Source organism: Cavia porcellus, unplaced genomic scaffold, assembly GCF_034190915.1.
Source record: "Cavia porcellus strain 051 isolate PalLab524CR breed Dunkin Hartley unplaced genomic scaffold, mCavPor4.1 scaffold_31, whole genome shotgun sequence".
Classification (NCBI taxonomy): domain Eukaryota; kingdom Metazoa; phylum Chordata; class Mammalia; order Rodentia; family Caviidae; genus Cavia; species Cavia porcellus.
In genome coordinates this window covers 36,667,942-36,676,399 of record NW_026947514.1, presented here as the reverse complement: position 1 = coordinate 36,676,399, position 8,458 = coordinate 36,667,942, and the positions used below count along the sequence as shown (strand labels likewise).

General features: G+C 47.9%; 1 long non-coding RNA gene across 1 annotated transcript; it reads left to right on the top strand.

Annotated features, from left to right (window-relative positions):
* The first annotated feature begins 1,282 nt into the window (after positions 1-1,282).
* On the top strand, positions 1,283-4,716 carry LOC134474195 (uncharacterized). The gene is made up of 2 exons (XR_010044859.1): positions 1,283-2,551; positions 2,639-4,716. It is a non-coding gene; the product is annotated as an uncharacterized LOC134474195 (long non-coding RNA).
* The last annotated feature ends 3,742 nt before the right edge of the window (positions 4,717-8,458 follow it).

Sequence of the window (8,458 nt, the reverse complement as noted above, 5' to 3'; positions counted from 1 at the left end):
CGTCTCTGGGCCCGCCACTGCATCTGTTAGCTCACTTCATTCTCCCAGGGCCATAGGAGGTCATGGAATTCTCATCCTCCTCAGTCTTCGGAGGAGAAAATGAGGTTGGCAGAGAGGTGGGGTCACCTGCTGGAAGTCACAGAGTGTGATCTGGGGCGTGGCCGCCAGGGTCTCATGCTGACACAGGCACAGTGATGCCGAGGAAGTCCTGGGAACCACGGTGTGTGTGTTGGTGACCCTTGGGGGAGGACAGGAAGTGGCCAGGCCTCTGGCATGTGAAGGGAAGAAATCTGTTTTTAAAAAAATCAAATCAATGAACTCAAATAAAACCAAGCAGCTGTGTTGACATTAACATCAAAACAGAAGCCCAGGGCCAGGCATGGTGGTGCACAACTGCAATCCCAGCACTCAGGAGACTGAGGCAGAAGGATCACTGTGAGTTCACCCCCCGCCTGGGCTACATAGTGAGACCCTGCCTCCAAAAAACCGAAAAGCAGAAACCCAGCCGGGGTCCGTCTGACACGCCTGTCCGCTGACCTCCATGACCTGAAGCTGGATGAGCACATAGCAGGCCTCACATTCTCCCTCTGTGACAAAGTCACCAAGCCCTGGAGCGCTGGAGTCCCAGACAGACTTGTCTGGGTGCTACCGTTTAATCAAAATTTTAAAAAGCACCCCAGGAAACCAGGAAGTAACACTGCTTTCTGAGGAAACAACTCATGGAAAGTTTTCTAAAATAAGCAGGGCAGCTCCAGCTGCAGCAGCAGGATTTATGACGTCTCTCTCCTGCTGCAGCTGTGTGCACATTGTTTAGTGTCACAGAATAGTACTGTAAGCTTTCAGGGTATGGAAACTGCATAAGGATTTCGGTAGCCACAGAATGAGAACAAAGCTAAGCGAGGTGGCACTGGTCATCCCAGCACTCTGAGAGGCTGAGGCAGGAGGGTCATCAGCTGACGTCCAGACGGGGCAGTTTAACAACTTAATGAGACCTTGTTTCAAAAATAAGTAAATAAATTTGGAAAGCAGTCAGCGTCTGGGAATGTAGCTTACAGTGAAGGTTCTGGATTCATTCCCCAGGACTGAAAGAGAGAGAGAGAAAAAGAGAGAGAGAGAGAGAGAGAGAGAGAGCGTGCTAAATGCTTTCATAGAGCCGGCCTATTTCCCAAATAAGTGCAGAAAAGTGGACACAAATGACAGCGGGGGTACGGGAACTGGGGGAGCAGGGGACGCGGGGAGGGAGGGGCTGGCGCTGGACGCTGGGCTTGATTTCAGGTCTGCGGTTTGCACACTCTGCATGTCCTGCAGGACACACTGCTTAGGCCCTGCCAGGCCTGTCTGGACAGGAGAGACTGCCCTGGACACAAGAGCCTGAGCCCAGGACCCTGGAGCCATGGGGAGCGGCGCGACGCTGAGGGGTGCAGCGGGGTGCATGAAGGAGCTGGCTGCTGACCCCCAGGGCTGGAAAGGGTAGGAGCAGGGGCTGCCCAGGAGGCTGTTGGCATCCTGTTCCCTTTGCCCCAATCCCTTTAACTCTCCCGCTTTTCACGGCATTGTGTATATTTTCCTAAGTATGGCAGATGCTTTATGAAACGAAGTAGGATTGTAAATATAGACAACAATACGCAGTATATTAATTATTGCAACTCTCCTACTAATCTGTTTTGATACGCTGTTTTATTGATATTTGCATTTTTTTCTAAAAAGTGAATCAGTTCAAAAGGCTCACCACAGACCTACCACATGACCCAGGAATTCACTTCCAGGTAGAAATGAAAGCAAGGACATTGGCCAGATGTAGTGGTGGCACATGCCCATAACCCCAATAATCAGAAGGCTGAGGCAGGAGGATCACCAGGAGTTCAAGGCCAACATGGGCTCAGTAGTGAAGTCAAGGCCATCTTAGACTGTATAGTGAGATCCTGTTTCAACAAACCAGAAAAGAAATAAAGTAGGGGCTCTGAGGCTGCTATTCGCAGCTCTGATAGCAGCATTATTCACAATAGCCCAAAATTAAAATAACCCACATGTCTATCTACAGAGGACTGGATAAAAGGAATATGGGATATCCAGATGAAGTATATTACTCAGCCAAACAAAGGAGTCAAAATGTGATGGGGGCGGGCTTGAAAGCATGGACAAAGCTTGAAAACATGCTTAGTGAAATAATCTAGTCACTACAGAATGAATATTGTATGATTTCACACACGAGGTGCCTAGAATAGACCAATTCACAGAAAGAATTTGGCTGTGGTGGTGTATGCCTGTGATCCCAGCACTTGGGAGGCCCAGGCCAGCCTGGGCCACATAGCAAGACCCAAGAATTCCAGGTGACAGTTTGGAGCGCATGGGGGCCGTGGGGTGGGGATTCTTTTCTGTTTTGTTTTCTGTCCCCAGCGTGAGGAACCGTGGGCCACGCAGCAGACACACAATCAGTATGCCCGGACCGCGTGACCGGTGTTGTCCTATCCGGTCCTATGAGCAGGACTGTGAGAGATGTTCTTCTCCCTTCTGTTCAGAGAAGAAAACAGCAACAGTCCAGCAAAACTAGGTAATTTCCTCAAGGACCTGGGGTTAAGCCAGGCTGTTTGGCTCTACGTCTGGGAGTAAGTGCATTGTAAATCCTCTTATTTTTCAGCCCTGAAGAAGATCCGCTCGGCATACACTGGAAGCTCCATGTGGCTGCTGCTTTCTCCACTGTGTGTTCACCCTGCGGCCCATTTTTCTCCCTTCCCTGTTTTCACTTCCTTTGCTCTCAGCACCCGGTTCCTGCTCCACCTTGAGGGCCTGGGAAGAATTCCTCCTCCCCTCCCTCTCTCCCCCTTCTCCTCCTCCCCGGGAGGTGCTCTGACAAATATGCCCACTGTCCTCACCATTTCCAGGGGTACTGTTGTTCCTCGAATGGAGTTCAGGCCTCTTTTGGGCTGGACCATGGTGCAGCGGGTATTTAAGGCTCTACTGAGCTGGGCAGAATTCCCACTGTCATAGTCCTTCTTATCAGTAGGTAATCAGAAGCCCTTGGTCAAACATCCCTCTGTGTCAGTCAGTAATGAGACACAGTGGTGTCGTAACCTCCTGACTATGGTGCGTAACATACAGCCCTGGGTTTGTGCTGTTCCTGTCAAAGACACATAGCTCATTAGCAAGCAAGGAGTCAAACCCACACTGAGGCACATCCATCTACTCCATCAGGATGGCAAGGTCACGAACAACCAGGAAACCTGGAAAGATTTTCTAGCTAAAAGGAGCCTGAGGGCCATAGTGACTAGTACCACCTGTGCTCTCAGTTTGGGTGCTGGACCTGCAAAAACATATGTGGTATATCAAGTATCGTGTAGGTTCAGTCCATGGTTCCATGGCAGTATTGAATCAGTGTCAGTTTCCTAGTCATCGTGGTCATTGTATTTGGGAAATGTCCTTGTATTTGGGAAAGGCACAGTTAAATGTCCAATGGGAAGAAACCCCTCTGCCTTTGAATGCAGGAGTGCAGGGTAAGAGAATGGGCTTGGAGATCCAGTTCCCCTGGACTAGTCCCCAAGGCCAAGTCAGTTTCCTCCTGTGTGATGTAGGGCTAGCAGTACACCTGCACCCAAGGGGGGGGGTGCTGATGAGATGCTGTCAGAAGGAACCTAAGCTGGTGTCCAGCAGAAGTGAGCCCTCCATGAATGCTTACTAGCTTGGTGGCCTATGCGTGACTCAAGGGGACGCACAACATCCACTGGATGAAATGTTGGCCTTAGGGCTGGGGATTTAGCTCAGCGGCATAAGCGCTTGCCTTGCAAGTGTGCAGTCATGAGTTCAATCCCCAGTACTGGAAAAAATAAAGAAAAGAAAAAGAATTGCTGGCCTTGCAGTGTTGAGACCTGTGGTGGATTGAAATCAGTGGTCAACTTAAACACCCGCGGAACTAAATCAGCGTGGTGCTGAGTGCAGATAGATGGTCCACCTGAAGACTGCTGCCAGCATTAAAAGGAGAATCAGAGAGGAAGAATATTGTTGTTTGGAGCTGGTTCTCCTGGAGGAACTTGTCACGCTGGCTTCCCTAACATGAATTCGGCAGTTACCACTGGAGGAGCTCAGGACCTTGTTGCTGAGAATGGCTGCAGTTCACTTTGGGAGAGCTCTGGCCCTTACTTTGAGCATCACTTCCTGGCTGCTCCAGGGTAGAACCCTCAACCTACTGACACAGCTCCTTTACCCCACTGGTACAGACTTTCTGGCTTCTACAGCTGACCTTGGGGCCTTCCCAGTGCAGATCTGTGAAGCAGACTTGCATGAGTCATTGTCATGGGCTCCAGGCCTCCAGTTGGACTTGTGGGAGGCGCTATCACGGGCTCTGGGTCTTCGTCTGGACGCATGCAGGTTGCCGTGGGATGCAGGCCCTGGATGGATTCTCTAGGTCTTTGGTGTTATGGACAGAATACCTGCACTCTCTTTATATCTGACTCCTTAGGTGACCATTGTAAATAATACTGTAAATTATGTGTTTTGTGTTGTCTTGTTTTCCTGTTGATCCCTTGGGAAAATGTCACTGTGGTCATGAGGACTGCCATCTTTGGGGACAACCCCTGGCCATCAGATCCTAAGTCCACATGGAAAATGTAAAGGAAAGCTCCAGCTCTGACGTTTGCATCATTGTCTGGGCCTCTCGCTCCTGAGGCTTCTGTTTCTTCCTAACTGCCTGTGGCTTGATTGAATTTTATATTTTATGTGGTATTTGTTTTGGTATTTGCTTGGTGGTGATGTTATTTTTCCCTCTGTTTACTTGTTTTTTGAGACAGGCTCTCACTATAAGCTGGTGTTGAACTAGAGGGAATCTTCCTGCCTCAGCCTCCCAAGTGCTGGGATTAGAGATGTGCTCTATCATGCCCGGTTTATGTTTTAAAGGAACAGTCAATAAGGAAGGGAAACACAAAGTTTTTTTTTTAATCCAGTCAAATATTCTTAAAATTCTTACAGGCATAAATTGATATTCATTTAAGGCCAGCCCAGCCCAAGGAGAACCTCCTCTCCCCAGCAAAGCTGTGTTTTATCTGGAGCTCTCATCTGACACCACATGTGTCATAGGCTACCTCTGTACAAGGTTCTCCCACTCTAGATGTCTCCTTAAGGACAGGGATGGACAAGAATGGAGGCCTTTATGTTTCTTTGTGCCTCCCCTTGGATTCAAGTAGATTAATTCAGTGGGAATAAAACAGATTTTGCTCCTTGAAAAGCAGCAACTTTAACCTCTGGAGGCCCAGCTGAGTGTCACACTCTCCTTGGAGGGCCTGAATAGTTGATTGCTGCTGGAAACTATTACAAGGTGTTTGTGTTTTCACAGTGCACAGTGTTGTTGGGAAAGGCTGCAGAGGAGGAGGACTGCATGTTGGAAGGCAAGAAGACAGGCCAGGGAGTCCATTCTCCTTAAAAAGTTGTGGTCCTCAAGTCCTTTCAGGAAGGAGCAAAAGACAGCATAAGAACATCTTTAGCAACTTAGTGGGAGTCATCTAGAGTTATCCTAGCCAGATATGGTGGCACACGCCTGTAATTCCAGTTGCTTGGGAGGCTGAGACAGGAGTACTGCAAGTTCCAGGCCAAATGTATTTTATATTTTGGGCAGGGCATGATGGTACATGCCTTAATCCCAGCACTTGGGAGACAGAGGCAGGAAGATTAACCTGAGTTTGAGGCCAGCCTGGCTTACATAGAAAGTGCAAGGCCTGAACTACGAAGCAAGACCCTGTCACAAAAACAAAAACAAGCAAAATGCAACTCAGCACTTACTGTTTTCAATCTCTAATACAAAAGGTAATAATGATAATTCTTGGGCAGGGGATGTAGTGCGCTGTGTGGTAGAATTTGTACTTAGCATACATGAGGCCCTGAGTCCGAGTTTTAGCACCAAAATAATAATAATAATAGAAAAGAAGACGAGAATGATCTTCAAACTTTATGACTTATTTCCTACTTGCATTTCTTTTTTCTTTCTTTTCGGTGTTTTTGCTGGACATGGTAGTACATACCTGTAATCCCAGGACTCAGGAAGCTGAGGCAAGAAGATTGTTTTGAGTTGTTCAAGGCCAGCCTAAATTCTATGTCAAAACTCTATGTCAAGGGGCTGGGGATTTAGCTCAGTGGTATAAGCACCTGCCTGGCAAGCACAAGGTCATGAGTTCGATCTCCAGTACCAAACAAACAAACACCCCCATATCAAAAAGACAAAAACGAAAACAAAACAAAATAACAATGCAAAGCAAAGCATTTGCATAAAGCAAAAGCAAGTAATTTCAGCCAGGCATCATGATAATCCCAGCATTTGGGAGGCTGAGGTAACAGGATGTCCATGAGTTCAAGAACAGCTTGATCTATATAGTGAGTTCAAGACCTAGCTCAACTCACTTTGTAGCGAGTCCTTGTCTCAAAAAAAAAAAAAAAGTTTGCAAATACAGACAATGCAAATTTTAAGGAGGGCCCCACCTCTGCCTCCAGGGTTTGGGCTTCCTGGGCCAAACTGCAGCCCACCTGTGAAGAACACCTGTGGGGCTGCCTGCCTCTGCCCGGCCCCCAGGGTCTCTCCTTCTATAGTCTCAAGCCCAGGTAGCTACACTTCTCTGGGAACTTGGTGAACACTGTGAACCTAAGGACAACCCACTAAGACTCATCTTGAGAAATCTGAGATGGAAAGTTTGGCCTCATTGCAATAACTTTTGGGACAACATACTTTGTAGCAAAGCTAGCCTCACTGTGAGCCTGGCCTCAGACTGACCCTCCTGCCCCAGCCCCTGAGCATTTGGATTATAGGCATGCACCATCATGCCTGGCTCATTGCAACATTTTCAAACAAGGGGACAGGGTGTGTTTCTCCGCTGTACAGTGAGTGCTTGTAATTCCACACTCTGAGAGGCTGAGGCAGGAGGATCACAAATTCAAACACAGCCTGGGCAATTTAGCAAGATCCTGGTTCAAGATACAAACAAATAAATATCTTGTTTAATCTTGTCCATGATCTAGTAACACAGATACTATTCATAGGCCCATTCTAAAGATGAGAAAACCAAGCCTGGACTGGTTATCTGGCCCGACCCATACAGCAACTGGGTAGCGAAGCTAAGATTTGAAGCCTGGTCCATCTGAAACCAGAGAGGAAAGAAAACTTCAGCAGTGTGGCTGCAAGTGCCAGGCCCAGCGGAACACGAAAACGCTGAACGTCAGAACAGGATCAGGCACTTCTGAAAATGTTCTAAGGGGTGTGGATCAGCGTGGTTATGGAGACCAGAGTCCTAAACACACCGCCTACACAAGCTCTCCCTCCGGCACTTCACCAGGAACGGGAAGAGACCCAAACCAGGGCAGGCTGGAAGCTTGGTGAGTATTCACTCTCTGCTGTTTCAGAAAAGGAAGCAGAGGTCTGGGAGATTAAGGGAAACCCGCTGTGAGCGTCCAGAAAGCGGCCATCCTCTCACTCAGCAAACCTGCGTCATGATGTTTGCAGCTGAACCCTGGACTCGATTCCTTGAGGTCCACCACATGTGTTAGTAACACTGGGATGCTAAACCCGTGTAGGAGATGAGTCAGTTGTACGTGAGTCATCTCATGTTACGAATGAGGTTCTCTTCCAACTACCGGTTCTGCCCCGATCGGTTGCTTTCGGTCTTATTCCAGACACCTCCTAGGTGTTGCTATCACCTCCCTTCTGTGAACTAAAGGCGGCCGGTTTAGACTTGGTGTTCAGCAGGGCTACAGCACGCATCAGCCACCGCCTTCCTACCCTCCTCCTCTGTGCGGCGGCTTTGTCCTCTAGGCCCCTAGGGGGCAGCAATGAGCCGCATGCGCATTCTCGGGGGCTGACCCTTGTGCCTTTCCCAGACTTTCTTGAGAAAATAAAATACCCCGAGGAGGCCAGAAAAAAAGCAGATGCTACACATGCTTTTCTCGCTAGGTTGAAATGGGATCTAGAATTCTCCATGAGACAACATGCCAGCAGAAACAGACTCTGAATTCAAACAGACACGAATTCAGAGTCAAACAAGTGTTTGAAAACCACCTCCTATTCTTGTGACCCTAATAAGCTATTTTAATTCATCAAGTCTAAGCTTCTTGTTTTTTTTTTTTTTTTTTTTTTTTTTTGTCTTTTTCGTTTTTTTTATCGGTACCAGGGATCAAACTCACGACTGTCTGCTTGCAAGGCAGGCGCTTATGCCGCTGAGCTAAATCCCCAGCCCCTAAGCTTCTTGTTCTATGTAACAGAATACCCAACATTTGGCAGGCTGAGGCAGGAAGAACATTGCAAGTTCGAGACCAGCCTGGGCTACAAAAGTGAGCTCAAGGCCAATGTGAACTGCATAGTGAGACCTTGTCTCAAAAAGACTATATATATATCTCAGAATAGTACCAACTTAACAGATTGTGAGACTTCCGTTGTAAATGGTAAAAAAATTAGCAGCTATTATCATTTCACCTATTTCTGCTGCGCTCT